This window comes from Mustela putorius, unplaced genomic scaffold (genome assembly GCF_011764305.1).
Source record: "Mustela putorius furo isolate JIRA1106 unplaced genomic scaffold, ASM1176430v1.1 tig00003949_pilon_pilon_pilon, whole genome shotgun sequence".
In the NCBI taxonomy this organism is placed as follows: Eukaryota; Metazoa; Chordata; class Mammalia; order Carnivora; family Mustelidae; genus Mustela; species Mustela putorius.
Genome location: NW_025422093.1, coordinates 1,261,514 through 1,283,747, shown reverse-complemented (window position 1 = coordinate 1,283,747; position 22,234 = coordinate 1,261,514). Strand labels below are relative to the sequence as shown.

General features: G+C 36.9%; 1 protein-coding gene across 3 annotated transcripts in view; it reads right to left on the bottom strand.

Annotated features, from left to right (window-relative positions):
• Positions 1-22,234, bottom strand: part of CTNNA3 (catenin alpha 3) — a 1,821,555-nt gene that overhangs the window by 805,233 nt on the left and 994,088 nt on the right. The gene's annotated exons all lie outside the window — the stretch shown is intronic.

Genomic DNA, 22,234 nt, shown 5'->3' with positions numbered 1-22,234 from the left:
ATTACAAAAAACAAGTGAAATTTTTTAACAGATACTTTACCAAAGAAAATATACAGATTGAAAAAAGCCTAAAAAATTATCCTCAGGGAATTAGGATGAAAATAAAACTAAAACACCCAAATTAGAAATGAAGAAGTATAATTATATTCTCAGATGATATTATCTTGTATATAACACACATTATGGAACACACACACACACACACACACACAATTAGAACTAATAAATAAGTTCAGCAAGGTTGCAAGATATGAGATCAATATACAAGAAAAACTCTCTTCAGTATACAACACAGAAGAATCTAAAAATGAAATTGAGAAACAATACCACTTACAAAAGTATCAATATAAAATAGTAAAATTTTAGGAATATAAATAACAAAAGATGTGCAAACTTATACACTGAAAACCACAAAATGTTGTTGAAAGAAATTAAAGCAGATCTAAATAAATGGGAAGATATTTCATGTTCATGGATTGAAAAATTTAATATTGTAAAGGTGGCAGTACTCTCCAAACTGATATACAGATTCAACCCAATCCCTATCAAACTCCCAGATGCATGTGAGTCTGTGTGTGTGTGTGTTTTCCAAAAATGATATACTTAAAATTATTTGAAAATTTAAGGGCCTCATAATAGCCAGGATTATCTTGAAAAAGATGAAGTTGGAGGATTCACACTTTTTTTTTTTTTAAAGATTTTATTTATTTACTTGACAGACAGGGATCACAAGTAGGCAGAGAGGCAGGCAGAGACAGAGAGAGGAGGAAGCAGGCCCCCTGCTGAGCAGAGAGCCTGATCAGGGGCTCAATCCCAGGACCCTGGGATCATGACCTGAGCAGAAGGCAGAGGCTTTAACCCACTGAGCCACCCAGGCGCCCCTCACACTTTCTTTTTTTAAAACTTACTACAAAGCTATAGTAACCAAGACAGAATGGTACTGATGTAAGAACTGGCATAGATCAACAGAATAAAACGAAATCTAGAAATTACCCCTCATATTCATAGTCAACTTATTACAGCAATTCAACTGGAAAATAGTAGTTTTCTCAACAAATGGTGCTAAGAGTAATGAATATCCACATACAAAAGAATGAAATTGGACTCTTGTCTAACACCAGATACAAAAACTAATTAAAAGTTGATCAAATACCTAAATGTAAAAGCTAAAAGTATAAAAATTTTAGAAGAAAACATCCAAGTGAATCTTTATAACCTTTGATTAGGCAATAGTTTCGTAAATACAAAACCAAAGTAAAAAATAGAAAAAAAGCACTTCATCAAAATTTAAAACGTGCTTCAAACGGTATCATCATGAAACTGAGAAGAAAACCTACAGAAAGGGATAAAATTTTCTAAATCATATATCTGATAAGAAACTTGTTTCTAGAATATATAAAGAACTATTACATCTTACACCCCAATAAGAAAAAGAACAAATACTATTTTTTAATGGGCAAAGGATCTAAATAAATAGTTCCTCCAAAAAAGATATAAAAGTGGGCAATAAGCTCATAAAATACTGTTAAACATAATTAGCTATAAAAAAAAATGCAAACCAAAGCCACAATGAGATACTACTGCATACCTACTAGATGTAATCAAAGGCAAACAATAACAAATGTTGGCAAGGATGAGAATTGAAACCTTCATACACTGGTGGTGAGGAGATAAAATGGCACACACCTGATGCCACCAGAAAACGGTCAGGTAGTTCCTCCAGTGCTTAACATAGAGTTATGTTATGATCCAGAAATTTCACTATCAGGTATATACCCAAGAAAAATAAAAACATATGCCTACACAAAAACTTATATTAAAATGTTCATCAGAATTATTCATAATAGCCAAAAAACAAAAACAACTCAAATGTCCATTAACATATAAATGTATAAATAAAATGTTGTATATTCACACAACAGAATTGCCCATAAAAAAGAATGAAGTACTGATACATGCTACATGTGAATAAACCTTGAATACATCATGCTAAGTTAAAGAAGCCAGTCACAAATTCCACATACTGTATGCTTCCATCTCTATCTAATATTCAGAATAGGCAAATCTGTAGAGACAGAAAGTATATTAGTAATTGTCTAATTTGGAGAAAATGGAAATGTTTAAAAATTCATTGTGATGGCACAAATTTGTGAACCTTCTAAAAATCATTAAAATGTGGGTTAATTGTATAACATGTTAATTATATCTCAATAATACCAAACAAAGGTATTAAACATCATTAATAATTAGGAAAATGCAAATTAAAGGTATGATAAGACAACAATGCATACATATTAGAATGGCAAAAACAAAGGACAAAAAAAGTGAAAATACCAAGCACTAACAAGAATATGTAGCCACTAGAAGTCTCATGAATTGTTGTTGGGGATGCCAAGTAGTCTAACCATTCTGGAAAACAATTTGACAATTTCATATAAGGTTAAAACACATATGCACCATATACTCACCTGTGCCATGTAAGTAATCTGGACTTTTTGTTTCTGGGTCTTAAATGTACTAGTCTTTTTATCTCTAAAATATTCCTTTCTCCATCTCCTTTGCTTAATTCAACTTTCAAACCAAAAATCATCTTTAGTTTACAGCTTAGAAGGCAATTCCTCAAAATTGTAATCTTTTCCTAAACTAACTCAGTCACTATATATGCTCCCATAGGCCCCTGTAGTTCCTCCACACAACATCACTTATCATGTTTATTTTTCTTTATATTCTTTTAGGTACCAAGTTCCAGTGGGCAGAGTCTATCCCTTCTCTGCCTGTGATTAAATCCCCAGAACCCAGCACAGCTCCTGTTTTATATATATATTTTTTAAGTTTTTATTTAAATCCCAGTTGGCTAACATACAGTGTAGTATTAATTTCAGGTGCACAACTAGAGATTCAACATTTCCATAAACTACCTGGTGCTCATCTCACCAGGTGCACTCCTTAATCCCCATCTCCTATTTTACCCATCCCCCAACCCACCTCCTCTCTGGTAACCAACAGTTTGTTCGCTATAGTTAGGAGTTTGTTCCTCTCCTTTTTTTCCCCCTTTCCTTCCTTTTTTTTTTTTTTTAATTCCACATATAAGTAAAATTATATGGTATTTTTCTTTCTCTGACTGACCCATTTTGCTTAGCAAAATACTATTTAGCTCCATCCATGCCATTTGCAAATGGCAAGATTTTATTTGTTTTTAAAGCTGAATAATATTCCATTATATGTCACACATACACACACACACACACACACACACACACACACACAAATACATAATACCACATCTTCTTTATTCATTCATCAATGGACACTTGGGCTGTTTCTATAATTTGACTATTGTAGATAATGCTGCTATAAACATTGGAGTACATGTATCCCTTTGAATTAGTATTTTTGTATTCTTTGGGTAAATATTACTGGTGCAACTGTTAAATCAATGGGTAGTTCTAATTTTATTTTTAACTTTTTAAGGAACCTCCATACTGTTTTCCAGAGTGGCTACACCAGTTTGCATTCTCTGAAAGAGGGTTCCCCTTTCTCCATATCCTCACCAGCTCATGTTTCTTCTATTGTTGATTTTAGCTATTCTGACAGGTGTGAGGAGATATTGCATTGTAGTTTTGATTTGCATTTCCCTGATCATAAGTGATGGTGAGCATTTTTCACATGTCTGTTGGCCATCTACATGTTTACTCTGGAGAAATGTCTATTCATATCTTCTGCACATTTTTAATTACATTATTTGTTTTCTAGGTATTGCATTTTATAAGTTCTTTACATATTTTGGATACTAACCTTTTCTCAGATATGTCATTTGCAAATATCTTCTCCCATTCTGTAGACTATCTTTCAGTTTTATTAATTGTTCCCTTTCCTGTGCAGAAGTTTTTTTTTTTTTTTATTTTGGTCAAGTCCCAATAGTTTATTTTTGTTTTTGTTTCCCTTGCCTCTGGAGCCATATCTAGAAAGAAGTTGCCAGGGCCAATGCCAAAGAGGTTACTACCTTTGTTCTCCTCTAGGATTTTTATGGTTTCAGGTCTCACATTTAAGTCTTTTATCCATTTTGAATTTGTTTTTGTGTATGGTATAAGAAAGTAGTTCAGTTTCATTCTTTTGCATGTTGCTGTCCAGTTTTCCTAACACTATTTGTTGAAGGGACTTTCTCCCATTGGATATTCTTTTTTTATTGAATATTAATTGACATCATAGCTGTGGGCTCATTTCTGGGTTTTCTATTCTGTTCCATCGATCTATGTGTGTATTTTTGTGCCAGTAAAAATACTTATTTGAAGAATATATGACTTTTTGCAAATATAATACAAACTCTTTGGACATCATGTTGCTAGCAAAGGAAAACTAAAACCACTTTAGATATTATTCTTTGACAAAATGAGAAATAAGTTGACTATACCAACAGCTGGAATGAAAAAGTGAGAAGGAAAGTTAAGTCAAAGGAAGATGGGGAAAGGAAAAGATAATCTGTAGTAGTCATTTACTAGGCAGATTCAAAGCACAAAAGTCAAACGCTCTAAGGATTCTGGTGTTTTTTTGGAACTCCATGTATAAAATATCACAAAAATGTCAGAGTGATTTAGAAAAAAAAAATAAGGCTTTTTTTCATGCCGCCTATACTTCAGACAAAGCCATCAATGGAATGCAGAATAAATTAGATATTATTTTTTGGTAATGGGAGCATTTCTTTATCCATCTTGCAGAACATATTGTCTTTTTTTTTTTTTTTAAGGAAAGTGATTTTCTGGATATACAAAGCTATAGCTTTCACTGGGTCTAACATATATTTGGATGATCCTTTGGCAAGATCCCATGTTCTCCCTATTCCTAACCAGCAGAGGAGATAGGAGGAAATAGCTAATCCTCACTATGCTCTTAACTCTTTTCAATTCACCACCTATTTCAAGGTTAACCAAGCAGAAAGAACCCACTACCCCTAATCAAGTTACCTTCCTGAGTTTTACCACGTAACAGTAATATCTGATTATTACTAATAAGACATTCTTCATATATAATACACATCACTTAAAAACATCCATCTTGCTTAAGCTTGACCTTAGAGCAGAGATTGCAAAACTAGTGGGTTGTGGCATTATGTACTGCCGCAAATGATAGGGTTGCAGTTTTATTTTATTTTATTTTATTAAAGATTTTTATTTATTTATTTGAGAGAGAGAGTGTGAATGGGAAGGAGAGGGAGAGAGAAACTGAGGCAGACTCCACACTGAGCACAGAGCCCGATGCTAGGCTCAATTTCAAAACCATGAGTCCATGACCTGAGTCAAAATCAAGAGTCAGACACTTAACTGACTGAGCCACCCAGGCACCCCTACATTATTTTGTTTTAGACTGATTTAGCTGTCTATACTTAGAAACCAACAGATATTTACATTAAAATCTATATATCTGTGTTCTTTTGAGAAATTATAATGTCTGACAAAACAGGTTCTGAATTCATGAAGAACAATAATTGACTGAAGATGAGTAAAAATGAACACTTCAGACTAAGCTTATCTTCTCTATTTCATGGCAGGCCCACCCTACTGAGCCCTTTCACGAATTACTTTTTGTCCCCTCCTGTAAGCATCTGCATTTTCTGCCTCTACCTTAGGGATACTTTGCACACAAGACTGGGGAGAAGGACATCTAAATGCAGTTTAAGTTAGGAAGATTACTCCTAATAAAATGCTCTGTGACTTTTAACTTCTATTAAGGATTCAGTGGGTTTTTGTGGACTAACTGAGGAAGCCAAATAGTATACATAATACTGATAAACGGGCAAAATATATTCCAAGTTCAAAAAAGTCAACTTACAAATGGACTACTTATACTTTCTCATCAGAAGATGATGCATAATTTCACTTAGATCTTATATACTGGACTAATCACTAACTATTAGCTAAGCAGTTACCTATCAGTTATAAAGAATGATTGCATGCAGAAAGATTTCATGGGCACAAATGTATGCTTCTGGCTTTCTGCTTCTCTAGTTAAGGAAAGTAGAGTAAGATTAGAGCTACACTAATTAATGGTGGACATAGCTGATGTATAGACTTGTCAAATCACTAAGTTGTACACCTGAAATTAATATAACACTATGTGTCTACTATGCTCAAAAAAAAAAAAAAAGTTTAGAGATTCTGTAGGAAAAAAAAAATCCATTCTTAAAACTTTTGCAGTTTGATCAATGTAATAGCAGGTCTCCCATCTAAAAGCATTCAGAAAGATACCATTAATTTCTCTCCATCAATAAATTAAATATATATAAGACTTGGGCTCACTTTCCATTTTTAGATTTATTGTGTTACCTTTAGTCCTTTAATCTCTGCCATTGAGAGAACCAATCTGATTCCCTACTCTGCCATTCAGCTATTTGACCTTAGGCAAGTTGCTTAATTTTTCTCAGCTAGGGCCTCCTTAGAGTAATAAAAATATTTATCTCTATCATTGTGAGCATGGATGTGATGAGGTAATAAGTATATAAGATGTATTACATGATGATGGTATAGATTACTCAAATGTTTTATTTATTTTACCTTATTTTCTTCCCTATTTTGTTCTTCTCTTTATTATTCAAAATAAGTTTTTTGTCCAGTAAATACAATAAAATAACCACTCTTCCAAACTTCTGATTAACCAGCCTCCTCCATCCACCATCAAATTATTATACATATATATATTTTAAAAAATAAATTTCTCTGAAGGGAGACAAGATGGCTGGGAAGTAGGAGGAGGCGCCATTTCAACCTGTACCCTAAAGCGAGCTGATTACCTACCAAAGAATTCTGATCACCCATGAAATCAGCCTGAGATCAGAATTATACACATCTGGATCTCCTTAGGGGCAGAAGACTCCAGTGGGCAGGTAAAGCCGAGTGGAAACGTCGGACTGATATCAGAAGGTAAACAAAAGGGGGAGGGAGCCACCAGAGGCGACCGACTGAAAAGTAATACCCCTAATACGAGAATGCCCTGCATCTGGGGACCAGCATTAACTTGGAGACTGGTTGAAAGCACTCAGAAAGAGTAAAGGATCGTGAGAGGGGAAATTGTGGGAATTGGGGCTGCTAGGGACAGGGGCTTAAGTCCCTGGACCCAGGACAGCCTCCCATGGTGCTGAGCCAGAGAGCAGCAGAGAAACAAGGTCTTGGTCCCTGAGCTGCCAGCGTGCCCCAGAACACATGGGGTCCAGCTCCTGTGAGGGGCTGGGAGCCTGGCCAGACGCCAGAACACCGAGCCATGCTACAAAGCCTGAGACGCATGCAAGCCCCAAACCCTCCCCTGAGAGAGGTATGCAAAGGCCCAGCGTGGTGCTCTTGGACCTGAACCCTGCTACCAGAGCCTGACACGTGCGTGAGACCCACAGCCTCCCCTGAGAGAGGTGCACACAAGCCCGGTGCTCTTGCTCTTAGACCCAGAAAGACCAGGCACTCCCAGCCGGGGCCAGCGGGAAAATCTCAGTGTGCAGTCGCTGCTTGGAACCTCTCTGGCGGTCCTAGAGCAGCCCAGACAGCCTGCGGTGGCTTTGGGTATAATCAGAAGATCCTGTGTCCCCAGGGACGGTGACTCAGAATCTACTCTGCCAGTGGCCAAGCGGGAATTTATATGGGCTCTGCAGCACCCACAGGGGACCAGGCTGAGGCTTCTCTCTGAGAGGGAGGTCAGGGTGCAGTTTGCTTTCCTCTAAACCTATGAAAACCATCAAAAGCAGTCAAGGCTAGAGGAAAAAAAAAAAGTGAACAAACATAAAAGCCTCCAGAGAACAAAAGCCTAAAAAAAACCGGTTTCCTCAGAGCCCAACCCCTTGAGGGGGGCAGAGGACTTAACTCAGGGAACATCACTGACTGAAAACCCACATGGCAGGCCCCTCCCCCAGAAAACCAACCAGGAAAGAAAAAGAAAAAAAAGTCTACAAGAGAACAATCACCACACTTCATAGGACAACTTTTATTTTTAACTCATTCCCACTATTCTGGTTCATTTTTTTAATATAGATAATTTTTTAACCTTTTTACCATCACAATGAGATGTGCAGTACATCAAATTCCATAATAACCTTCTAACCTGAACTTTTTGATACATACACCTGTGTTTTTCTTTTGCATTTCTATTTTTTTAATTTTTTTTCTAAATTTTAGTTTAGTTTGGTCTAGTTTATTACTTTTTTATTTTTATTTTCTAATATTCATATAGAGTTAAACATCAAGGTAATCCCTTTCTCCAATCAATGCTACCCTATAGGTAAACCAATTTTTAACCCCCCTTTATCTTAGGAAAGTTGAGTCCTTTAACAAAGATATCAAGATACATCCAGGAAGAATCAAAACAACCTTCCTCACCCACACTGAGAATTTATAACCACTCTCCCATCTTTTTCTTCCTCCAGCGTTTCTGTGTTTTTGTGTTTGTCCTGATAGTATATAAATCTTATACTTGGGGTTCTTTTTGACCAGGTTCTTCCTTTATATATATATATTTCTCTTATATACTTTTTGTTTGTCTGTTTTTGTTTGTATACTTCATCAATCTTACCTTGGGGGGCCCATTTGGGCTTAACCTTCTCTTTTATCTTCCCTTTTTTTTTTCCTGTCTCTCCCTCTATCTTTTTTTTTCTTTTTCTTTTCTTTTTTCTCTCATTTGGGTGGGGAACCCTGATTGCTCAGAAGTGCTCCAGGGTGCGCCTTGACTGTACCATGGTTGATACATCCAGCTATATCCATTCAGTCATCTCTCAACAAATGACTAGGAGGAGGAATGCCCAACAGAAGAAAAATACAGAGGATGGGTCTTCTGCAACAGAGCTATTGGCTATCAACATAGACAATATTTCGGAAAGAGAATCCAGGTTAACAATTATCCAGGCAATAGCTAGGTTGGAGAAAGTCATGGATAACCAAATGGAATTGATTAGGGCAGAACTAAAAGCCACCAGGGATGATGTTCACAATGTTAGGGCAGAGCTGAAAGTTACCAGGGATGAGGTCCACAATGCTCTCTATGAGTTCCAATCTAATCTAAATTCTCTAAAAGCTAGGGTAACTGAGACAGAAGATAGAATTAGTGATCTGGAGGACAAAAGAGAGAAAGGATCAGGAGGAAACCTGGAACAAACAGCTTAGAAGCCATGAAACAGAATCAGGGAATTAAATGATGCCATGAAACGTTCCAACGTCAGAATGATTGGAATTCCTGAGGAGAGGAGAAAGAAAGAAGTCTAGAAGATATAGTGGAACAAGTTCTTCATGAAAATTTTCCCAGTCTCGCAAATGGAACCAGCGTTCATGTACTAGAGGCTGAACGAGCTCCACCCAAGATTACAGATTCAAAAAAAAAAAAAACATCAAGGCACCTTGTAGTAAAATTAAGGAATCATAATTGTAGATACAATCTATTGAAAGCTGCTAGGACAAAGAGGCTCCTTACTTACAGAGGAAAGCCCATCAGAATAATGTCAGACCTGTGCACAGAGACCTGGCAAGCCAGAAAGGGCTGGCAAGATATATTCAGGGCATTAAATGAAAAGAACATGCAGCCAAGAATACTTTATCCAGCAAGACTGACATTCAAAATGGATGGAGAGATAAAGAGTTTCCAAGACCGGCAAGGCTTAAAAGACTATGCAACCACCAAGCCGACACTGCAGGAAATATTAAGGGGGGTTCTATAAAAGAGGAAAAATCCTAAGAAGAGCATTGAACAGAAATATAGAGACAATCTACAGAAAGAAAGACTTCAAAGGTAACACGATATCAATAAAAACATATCTATCAACAATCACTCTCAATGTGAATGGCCTAAATGTGCCCATAAAATGACACAGGGTTGCAGATTGGATAAAACAACAGGACCCATCCATATGTTGTTTACAAGAGACCCATTTTGAACCTAAACATACACCCAGACTGAAAGTGAAGGGATGGAGAAGCATCTTTCATGCCAATGGGGATCAAAAGAAGGCCGGGATAGTGATTCTCATATTAAATAAATTAGATTTTAAACTAAAAACTGTAGTCAGAGATACAGAAGGACAATACATAATTCTTAAAGTGACTATCCACCAAGATGATCTAACAATTGTAAATATCCATAACCCAATATGGAGCAGCCAATTACATAAGAACACTGTTAATCAAGATAAAGAGTCATATTGATATGAATACATTAATAGTAAGAGATCTTAACATGCCTCTCTCAGAAATAGACAGATCATCAAAGCAGAAAATCAGTAAAGAAACAAGAGCATTGAGTGACACATTGGACCAGATGGACCTCGTAGATATATACAGAACATTCCACCCTAAAACAACAGAATACTCATTCTTCTCATGTGCACATGGAACCTTCTCAAGAATAGACCATATACTGGGTCACAAATCAGGACTCAACTGATACCAAAAGACTGAGATTATTCCCTGCATATTCTCAGATCACAATGCTTTGAAACTGGAGTTCAATCACAAGGAAAAGTTCAGAAGGTACACAAACTTCTGAAAGCTAAAGACCACCTTGCTTAAGAATGCTTGGATCAACCAGGAGATCAAAGAAGATCTTAAACAATTCATGGAAACCAATGAGAATAAAGACACTTCTGTCCAAAACCTATGGGATACAGCAAATGGAAATACATAGCCATCCAAGCCTCCCTCAAAAAAATTGAAAAATCCAGAATACACCAGCTGTCTCTACACCTTAAAGAACTGGAGAATCAACAAATCAAACCAACTCTGGTAGAAACCAAAGATACAGTAGAACATATCAATGAAACTAGAAGTTGGTTTTTTGAAAGAATCAATAAGATCGATTAACCATTGGCCAAACTAATCCAAAGAAAAGAGAGAAAGCCCAATTAATAAAATTATGAATGAAAATGGAGAGATCACAACTAACACAAAGGAAGTAGAAACAATCATCAGAAGTTATATGCCAAAGAGTTCAGCAACCTAGATGAAATGGATGCATTCCTGGAAAACTATAAACTCCCAAAATTAAACCAGGAAGAAATTGACAACCTGAATAGACCAATATCTAGTAATGAGATTGAAGAAGTGATTAAAAACCTCCCAAAAAACAAGAGCCCAGGAACTGATGGATTCCCTGGGGAATTCTAGCAATAGAATCTACCAATGTTATTTCTTCTTTGAAATAACACCTATTCTCCTGAAGCTGTTTCAAAAAATTGAAGCAGGGATGCCTGGGTGGCTCAGTTGGTTAAACGGCTGCCTTTGGCTCAGGTCATGATCCCAGTGTCTTGGGATCAAGTCCCACATCAGGCTCCTTGCTCAGCAGGGAGCCTGCTTCTCCCTCTGTCTCTAGCCTGCCACTCTGTCTGCCTGTGCTTGCTCTCTCTCTCTCTAATAAATAAATAAAATCTTAAAAAAAAAAATTGAAGCAGAAGGATAAACTTCCAGACTCTTTCTATGCAGCCAGCATTACCCTGATCCCCAAACCAGGCAAAGACCCTACCAAAAAGGATAATTTCAGACCAATAGCACTGATGAATATGGATGTAAGATTCTCAACAAGATTCTAGCAAACAGGATCCAACAGCACATTAAAAAGATTATCCACCATGACCAGGTGGGATTCATCCCTAGGCTAAAAGGATGGATCACCATTCGCAAATCAATCAATGTGATAAAACAAATTAATAAGAGAAGAGAGGAGAACCACATGGTCCTCTCAATGCATGCAGAAAAAGCATTTGACAAAATCCAGCATCCATTCCTGATCAAAACACTTCAAAGTATAGGGATAGAGGGAACATTCCTGAACTTCATCAAATCTATCTATGAAAGACCCATAGCAAATATCATCCTTAATGGGAAGAAGCTTGCAGCCTTCCTGTTGAGATCAGGAACACGCCAAGGATGCCCACTCTCACCACTCTTGTTCAACATAGTATTAGAAGTCGTAGAAACAGCAATCAGACAACAAAGAGAAATAAAAGGTATCCAAATGGGCAATGAAGAAGTCAAACTCTCTCTCTTCGCAGATGACATGATTCTTTATGTGGAAAATCCAAAAGACTCCACCCCCAAACTACTAGAACTCATACAGCAATTCAGCAATGTGGCAGGATACAAAGTCAACGTACAGAAATCAGTGGCTTTCTTATACGCTAACAATGAAAACACAGAAAGGGAAAAAAAGAGAATCTATTCCATTTACTATAGCACCAAGAACCATAAGATACCTGGGAATAAACCCAACCAAAGAGGTAAAGGATCTGTACTCGAGGAACTACAGAACACTCATGAAAGAAATTGAAGACACAAAAAGATGGAAGACCATTACATGCTCTTGGATCGGAAGAATAAACATTGTTAAAATGTCTATACTGCCTAGAGCAATCTATACTTTTAATGCCATTCTGATCAAAATTCCACCGGTATTTTTCAAAGAGCTAAAGCAAATAATCCTAAAATTTGTATGGAATCAGAAGAGACCCCGAATCGCTAAGGAAATGTTGAAAAACAAAAATAAAACTAGGGGCATCACATTACCTGATTTCAAGCTTTACTACAAAGCTATGATCACCAAGACAGCATGGAACTGGCATAAAAACAGACACATAGACCAGTGGAACACAGTAGAGAGCCCAGATATGGACCCTCAACTCTATGGTCAAATAATCTTTGACAAAACAGGAAAAAATATACACTGGAAAAAAGACAGTCTCTTCAATATAGTGCTGGGAAAACTGGGCAGCTATATTAGAAGAATGAAACTCGAGCATTCTCTTAAACCGTACACAAAGATAAACTCAAAATGGATAAAAGACCTCAACGTGAGACAGGAATTCATCAGAATCCTAGAGGAGAACATAGGCAGTAACCTCTTCAATATCAGCCACAGCAACTTCTTTCAAGATATGTCTCCAAAGGCAAAGGAAACAAAAGCAAAGATGAACTTTTGGGACTTCATCAAGTTCAAAACCTTCTGCACAGCAAAGGAAACAGTCAACAAGACAAAGAAGCAACCCAAGGAATGGGAGAAGATATTTGCAAATGACAGTACAGACAAAAGGTTGATATCCAGGATCTATAAAGAACTCCTCAAACTCAACACACACAAAACAGACAATCATATAAAAAAATGGGCAGAAGGTATGAACACACACTTCTCCAATGAAGACATACAAATGGCTATCAGACACATGAAAAAATGTTCATCATCACTAGCCATCAGGGAGATTCAAATTAAAACCTCACTGAGATACCACATTACACCAGTTAGAATGGCCAAAATTAGCAAGACAGGAAACAACATGTGTTAGAGGGGATGTGGAGAAAGGGGAACCCTCTTCCACTGTTGGTGGGAATGCAAGTTGGTGCAGCCACTTTGAAAAACAGTTTGGAGATTCCTCAAGAAATTAAAAATAGAGCTTCCCTATGACCCTGCAATTGCACTCCTGGGCATTTACCCCAAAGATACAGAGGTAGTGAAAAGAAGGGCCATCTGTACCCCAATGTTTATAGTAGCAATGGCCACGGTCGCCAAATTGTGGAAAGAACCAAGATGCCCTTCAACATATGAATGGATAAGGAAGATGTGGTCAATATACACTATGGAGTATTATGCCTCCATCAGGAAGGATGAATACCCAACTTTTGTAGCAACATGGATGGGACTGGAAGAGATTATGCTGAGTGAAATAAGTCAAGCAGAGAGAGTCAATTATCATATGGGTTCACTTATTTGTGGAGCATAACAAATGGCATGGAGGACAAGCAGAGTTGGAGAGGAGAAGGGAGTTGAGGGAAACTGGAAGGGGATGTGAACCATGAGAGACTATGGACTCTGAAAAACAATCTGAGGATTTTGAAGGGGTGGGAGTAGGAGGTTGGGGGAATCAGGTGGTGGGTATTAGAGAAGGCAAGGATTGCATGGAGCACTGGGTGTGGTGCAAAAACAATGAATGCTGTTATGCTGAAAAGAAATTTAAAAAAAAAAAAAGAAATTTCTCCTTGGTTTCTAGAATTTTAAATGCCAGAAATAGAAACTATTTAATCCTTCATTTTCCATTTACAGATTATGAAATTGATTTCTAGAGATGTTCAGTGATTTGCTAAAGTTAATTATTCTGGGGAGTAGATATATTTTACAGGGGACTTATATGTTTTGAAACATAAAAGACAAAAATGGAATCAGGTTTTCAATGCAGGGTTCTGTATAGAGTAGCTCTATAGAGCACACTGGAAAACTTCACTCAATTTTTTTTATTTTTTAGTCAAATAGTGAATTAATTAAAAGAAATAGATCCATCTCAGCCTGCATACCGAGACTGGTGATTAAAACAAAGTTTGGCTTCTAGGCCTGGCATTATTCATCAGTAATTGTTAGCATGTTTGCTTGTTAACTCTTGGCCAAATACCATCATGGAGAGTAAAGTTTCAGAAAAGTTCCACACACCAATAAGTGTATATCAAAATCTTGGGGACATAACTTGCACTGGATATCTTGTACATGCCATCTTTTGGCCTCTCAATATTCCTGAAAAACAATTATCTATATTTGGAAGCTGGATACAAAATTCCAACAACTATAGTATATTTGAAATTCCTTATAAAATGAGTTTTTCAAAAGGAAAATGTCATTGCTCGTCAGGAGTTTTAGGGAGTCAAGTCACCTCTTTTACATAAAACTTTGGGGGGTGTTAATGCTTAAAAGAGGAAAGGGAAAACTAATATTCATTGAACACAAATGTCCAAATTATGTGGCATTTGGTACTTTAATGTGTCATCCTATTCAATCTCACTATTATTTTCACGTACAATGGAGTATGCCCTTTATAGAAAAGATACAAGAGATACTAACTGACTGTCCCAGTAACATCCAGCCAAGATTCAAAGCCAAGTCTGTCTCCATATTTTACTCTTTATTCAATAAGTCATGCTCTTTGTCATGTAAATTTTTCCATAGGATTAACTAACATTCTACTTTGTTTATATACTAATTCAATAATGGTTTACTGAATGCTGTACTTATTATATATCAATCTAAGAAAACAAAACAAAGGCTCTAGACAGTATTCCCAGGGTCCAGGAGAGTATATAGCAGTATTCCCAGCGTCCAGAAGAGTATATAGCACACCATAGGCACTTAAGACATATTTGTTGAATAAATTAATGAATGAATGACCTAATGACTATACTGCTGTCCTCAACTTGTTACATATATATCGAGAACTGTACATCTAATACATAGCCACCAGCCAAGTATGGCTATTGTACACTAAAAATATGGATAGTCTAGAATAAGATAGGCTATACCTGTAAAATATACACTAGGTTTGTAAGACTTAGTACAAAAAAATAAGATATTTCATTAATAGTTTTTATTTTTATTACATGTTGAGATGATAATATTTGGGATATATTGAATTAAATAAAATATATCATTAAGGTTGGTTTCACCTGTTTATTTTTACATTTTTTTGGTTTAATGTGACTACTAGAAAAATTTAAATTATATATGTGTTCTGCTTTCTATTTCTATTGGATAGCTTAATCTAATGACATTAAGTCTTAAGTCACTTGCTTTTATGTTCCAAGTTCATGATTAAATCTAGTTTTCTCTCTCTTTAATGTACAAGATTAAATTAAGTTTTAAGTGCAGTCTTTTTAAATGCCAGTTTATATTCATGAGATTCTAATCAATTGTTAGGGGTTAGAAAATTTTTATAACCAGATATGAAATAATCCATACACACATTCTCCTAAAATATGGCTTCCCTTTAGACCCTCCTGTGGCAAGAAGCAACCACAGCTTTCCAAATCCATTACTGGATCATCCAGTTCTTAAGATGAAATCTCACCTATTCACCCTGGGAATCAAATATTAAAGGGTATTGATCAGCTGCCTTTTATCCCACTTCATGCTTCAGCCAACATAGATATCTAGATTTCATTTCTATTATATTCCTGGAACACAGAAATGAGCATTGTGACTTTAGTCACACTTGTATCAACTTTAAGTTTTTCAAATCCAGCTGCTGCCTAGTCATGCAGTTTTGATGTAAATAATGCTTACGTTGCTTACTTCATACTAAATTCCAAAACTACTCTAATCTCACTTAGTTTTCTCCCCCCTCTTAATTCTAAAACACTAATATCTCATTCAAAAATACCTACATATGACTATGAAAAGGCTCTGACTTTTCTGTATCACTCTCCATTTTCCTGTATGCCAAACGCCATGAATGGAAATTTTATAAAAATAAAAGAAAATTTAAAAAACCTTTCCAACATGGAAAGGTCACTCACTGTGCATTCAGGTTAGGCTTTTAAGAATCATGCTCATCATGAGCATTAGCTGAAAGAGGATTAAGATGTTGAACAGTTTCTGATCCAGGGAGTGGGCAGTCACACCTGTGCTCTATATAAGCAAAAGCATTCCTGACTTAGCTGTAACATCCCTTCCCCATCAAAAGAGGAGAGCTGCCAAGATGCTCACTGAGAACAGTTGTTGGTTTGTGAGCAAGTATAAGTATGGGTTTGTTCTTTTTCTTTTTTTTCTTTTTTTTTTCTTTTTTTTGGTGGGGGAGGAAGAATGAGATAGGACTCCAAAAGCTTTATTTATTTGTAACTGAGCATATCCTTATTTGATAACAGATGATCAATTAAAGCAATGTGTAACACTGGAACAGGATTCTGTCAAAAAGCAAAGATAAAAGTAGAGCTGAGAGCTCTAAGCACTTCTTGCAAACAGCAAGAGTCCCCTCTACAGCCTTCTCTCTTGGCACTGGGGCTTTGCTAAATCTGGCTCGCCATTTTGTGAGTGGGAACAATCAGCTTTGTAGGTTGGAGGGAAGTATTATAATTAAATGTCCACCCACTTTTTCCTTTTTGATGAAAGGCTCCCATGAAACTTACTAAAATAAGGTGCATCAAGACAGATGAATTTTTGATGAATAAGTCAAAGCACTGACAAAGCTCACTTTTCACATGGAGAAACTTCTCTAATTCACAGAAAATTTTCAGGCCTAGATCATTTACACTGTCTTATTTAGTGATAATTAATATAGTAAAATCCATGGGATAAACTGGAGATTTTACCTTTTTAGTTGGTAGCAACTATGTAGTGTTCAACATGAACTGATTGCTGAGAGCATGATATGCTGAGAGCATAGTATGATTAATTTTAGAAATTAATTTTAAAGAAATATTAAATAACAGCTATTATAGTAAGCAATGCATGTATTGCATGCAATGGCATTCTTCTGAATAACAATTATATTACCACATTAAAGTTAGAAACTTTATCTCTGAAGTGGGCAAAGTTCTTTAAAAATGTTATCTGATTGTGACAAATTCCATCTGATGGAGATCTGGAGTAGATATTACAGTGTTAGCTTTTGATAATTGATGGCAAAGGTGTTTGATAATATCATAGTGAAGAATTATTTCAAGTATTCAAGTACAGTAGAATAAGAAGTCACCCTACTAAGTAACTGGGCTCACACATTGTCCCAAGTCCAGTTACTAGAATCCCAAAAGTTAACTTTTTAGAGAAAAGCAAAAGTGAGTTAGTGTAATGAATGTGTTCCTTTATTCAGTGCAGATTTTGGAGAATTAGCTGCATAGACTTGGCTAACAGAATAGACTCCAAGTGATGACAGATAAAACTCTTACTCTCCAGAATTAGTGAATACTTTAAATTTTAAGATAAAATTAATAGTTTAAACTTCCGGGGTCCCTGGATGGCTCAGTGGGTTAAGCCTCTGCCTTCAGCTCAGGTCATGATCTCAGAGTCCTGGGATTGAGCCCCTCATTGGGCTCTCTGCTGAGTGGGGAGTCTGCTTCCCCCTCTCTCCCTCTCTCTCTCTCTGCCTGCCTCTCTGCCTACTTGTGATCTCTCTCTCTCTCTCTCTCTGTCAAATAAATAAATAAAATCTTTAAAAAAAATAGTTTAAGCTTCCTGTTTAATAGGTATTATTCGTAGAAGTCAGTAGAGTTAATGGTGCCTAATTCACCATCAGTCCAAGATCAAATACTGGGGAGTATGATTCAATGAACATGTTTGTCATTAAATAGCTAATCACTATGTAAAGATGATTTTTTAAATGCCAACCTTTTGACTCCTTTTCATTTCCACTGTGGCTTGGTTGATCCAAAAACAGAGTAACTTGGATGTTCAAAGTAGGATGTTTTACATAACAGTTACTGAGTTCAGCATAACTAAACAAAATTAGCCATAAGGATCTAAGCTTCCAGTTATTAACAGTACCCAGGGTTTTATAACCATCATTTCACCCATGATCATTTTACACCAAACTACATGATAATATAAAACAAGACTTCAGACATGACTCCACTAGAGAATAAGAAAGTTCAGGCCCAATTAATTGGCCACTCTTCTCCTCATTCTCACTTTTTGTCTCCAACACCCCCAAATCCTTTGGGTTGCCTAATTATTACCTGCAGAATTTCTTTCATACAATTTTTAAAGATTTTATTTATTTATTTGACAGAAAGAGATCACAAGTAGGCAGAGAGGCAGGCAGAGAGAGATAGAGGAGGAAACAGGCTCTCCACGGAGCAGAGAGCCCGATGTGGGGCTTGATCCCAGAAACCTGGGATCATGACCCGAGCCTAAGGCAGAGGCTTTAACCCACTGAACCATCTAGGCGCCCCAACCTGCAGAATTTCTTAATGCTTTGTTGTTGTTGCTGCTGTTTTTCTTTCTGTTCAAATCCAGTTTTGTTTTTTTTGTTTTCTATTTTTTGGGTAAAAGTTACAATTTTAACTACTATCTAAAGTATTCCTTTAATGGTATGGAGTTTTTCTTCAAAGATCTGATAGGAATTCTTTTTTTTTTTTTTAAGATTTTATTTATTTATTTGACATACAGAGATCATAAGTAGGCAGAGAAGCAGGCAGAGAGAGAGGGGGAAACAGGCTCCCTGATGAGCAGAGAGCCCGATGTGGGGCTCGTTCCTAGGACTCTGGGATCATGACCTGAGCTGAAGGCAGAGGCTAAACCCGCTGAGCCACCCAGGCGCCCCAGGAATTCTTTAAAAATGGACTTTTCTTTCCATTTAAGTCTTACTGCAACAAATTCACTGATTTTAGATTTCTCTGACAAATACAGTCAAGGTATCAAAACCCAGACATTTTTTTTAATTTTTTATTTTTTATAAACATATATTTTTATCCCCAGGGGTACAGGTCTGTGAATCGCCAGGTTTACATACTTCACAGCACTCACCAAAGCACATACCCTCCCCAATGTCCATAACCCCACCCCCCTTCTCCCAACACCCCTCCCCCCAGCAACCCTCAGTTTGTTTTGTGAGATTAAGAGTCACTTATGAAAACCCAGACATTTTGAAAATAACTTTTCCTTAAAGTCATTTAGAATCTAAGACTCTCTTCTGTCCTGCTCTGTCAAAGTACCCAGCTTGGGAAGAAGATGGGTCTAAGTAGTCTGGGTGGAGGAGGAGTAGAGAAAACAAAGGTGGAGGATTGGTAAACATCGATACAAAGTAAACTCACGATGTCTTCTGAAACTGTGCCATTTAAGTTCTCCTATTTCCTGGGACTCTGTCATAGACACTTCTGGCTCAACATTTGTAGTAAATTAATGATGATTTTCTCTGTTGCCTTAGTTAGACAGCTCCTTTCAAAGAGAACTTTTCCTGGGAGATAAATGTAGTGTTCTTTTTTTTTTCCTTGATATATATAAACAACCTAGTGGGCAAGCAGAATACTTAAAAACCACTTTCATTTTCTCCAAAGTCTAGAACTGTTAGAAAATGAGTCTTGGAGGGGCGCCTGGGTGGCTCAGTGGGTTAAGCCGCTGCCTTCGGCTCAGGTCATGATCTCAGGGTCTTGGGATCGAGTCCCGCATCCGGCTCTCTGCTCGGCGGGGAGCCTGCTTCTCTCTCTCTCTCTCTGCCTGCCTCTCCATCTACTTGTGATTTCTCTCTGTCAAATAAATAAATAAAATCTTTAAAAAAAAAAAGAAAGAAAAGAAAATGAGTCTTGGGGCACCTCGGTGGCTGAGTTGGCTAAGCGTTTGACTCTTGATTTCAGCTCAGGTCATGATCTCAGGATTGTAAGATCAGAATCCTGCAGTGGGCTCCCTGCTCAGTGGGCAGTCTGCTTCTGCCCCGAACCCCCCCCCCACCCCGCCCTTTCTTTCTCTCAAATAAATAATAAATAAAATCTTTAAAAAACAGAAAAAGAAAATTACAAGACCTTCAATTGTAAAAAATATTTGTTATATCATAGAATTTTAGAAACCATCTATGACCTTAGACATTACCTTGTTAACCTTTACTTTATAAAAAGCAAATGAAGTCCTGAGAAGAGAAGTATAGTAGAATAAAGGTGGCCACATACTTTGCTATTCTTTCCATTGAAAGGTGAAGTCTCACACCTCTTTACCTCCCCTCCTGTTTGGGCAGGCTCCACGGTTGCTTTGGACCAACAGTATATAGTGGAAGTGGTATTCTGATCACTGCTGGGCCAAGATCTTAAGTGGCTTTCAGTACCTAGTTCTTATCTCTCACTTGCTTTTGGGACCTCTCATCTCAGAATCAGCAACTATTCTGCAAAAAGCTGAAGCCACATAGAAAGGCCATGTATTGGTCCTCCAGTGAGGAGCCATGGCTAAGCTCCCAGGTGATAGTTCTCAGGCACTTTTAGTCATGTGAATGTGACATCCTGTATTTCGAGCCCAGTCAAACATTTTGAGGGCTCCATACCCAGCTAATATTTGACAATAATCCCAGGAAGAACCCAAGTGAGAGTTGCCCATCTGCCCAGACAACCTGCAGATCAGTTAAAGAATAATAAATTATTGTTTTAAGCCACTTAGTTTGGAGATGGTATGGTATGTAGTCATACACTAACTGGAACTGAAAATGACACAGGCCACTTTGTTAAGTAGTAGCAGAGGGAGAACTGTTACTCCAAAGCTAGGATAATCTCATTATTTGTGTTAAGCGGACTTTCAATGTTAAGTAAACCTCATTCTCAGTCCCCCAGGAGCTCAAAATTACACAATCTTTCATTCTTTCAATGTTCACATAAAATATGGAATTTTCAAGATTCTTAAATTTTTAAACTTAGAGCTCTGTTTTCATAATAATAAACCATCATTTCACAATAAATTGAGGAAGCATTCTCATGCATTCCTTCAAGGCACTGCTCTAATAAGTCTCATGGAAGGAAGAATTCCTGAGGTAAACTGATTTGGGGAATTTCTGACTTAAATAGATCATCTTATCTATGGATTTCTCGGAACTATAAAATCTCCAAGAGAAGAAATAGATGCAATTTTTCCCCAAAAAACTGTGATCAAGAAGCTCTTCTTTACCAAGCACCTTAGGAGTTTTATGTTTCATAGCAACACTAAACTAAGAAATAGGAATAAGGATATAAGTTTCTTAGCAGAAATCAACTTTTACTTTCAGAATATTTCACCAAAAAGTTGTTTTCCTAATTTGGTGTGCCTTCAGCTTAGAGAACACATTTTTAGAGAAAATGATCATGATTGTCAGGGACCACACTTAGCTAGGTGCCTTTAATGATCTGTTCCTTCTGCTTTGCCTCTTGCTTAAACATTTTCCTGGGGGGAAGATTGAATATATATTTGAGGAATAAATATAATAGGGAATAAATAAGATGAGAAATATAATAAATAATTGAATGAATTAGTTAAAAATTGTAAGCCTGGAAATCAGCTCTGGCAATAATTGGTCTGGTCTGGTTTTGTACCTTTATTTCCAGCTAAGGTCAACGGGAATTATAAGAGTTACCCTGTCTCACAGAGTTCTTGGGAAGCTCAAAGTAGATTTCAGAGATGTAGGTAGGTCAGTTTTAGGGGTGAAATGATCTTAGTAATTATCTATTTTTCAACTCTTTTCATTTTCTTGATGTGAGGACTAGGAAACAGAGAGTTTATAGTGCAAATGCTAGCTACATTGGAAACTTCCTTCCCAGCAGATCTACATTAAAGACATTGGGAAAGTCCTCTATTTTGATGGATGTTCTATAAAATGCTGTTGATTCTAACTCATGTGATATCTATCTCTGACTCACAAGTTTTTGCAAGCAATTTGGACCTCCAAACATATTCACCGCAAAGTTCACAGCCAGTATATGAAGGTATGGCAGTCAGAACATTTAATTCATAAACAACAGTGCAGTCATACTGATGAGTCCTAACAGTGTTATCAGCTCTGGTATATGAATCTGGTCAAGCACATTTTCCC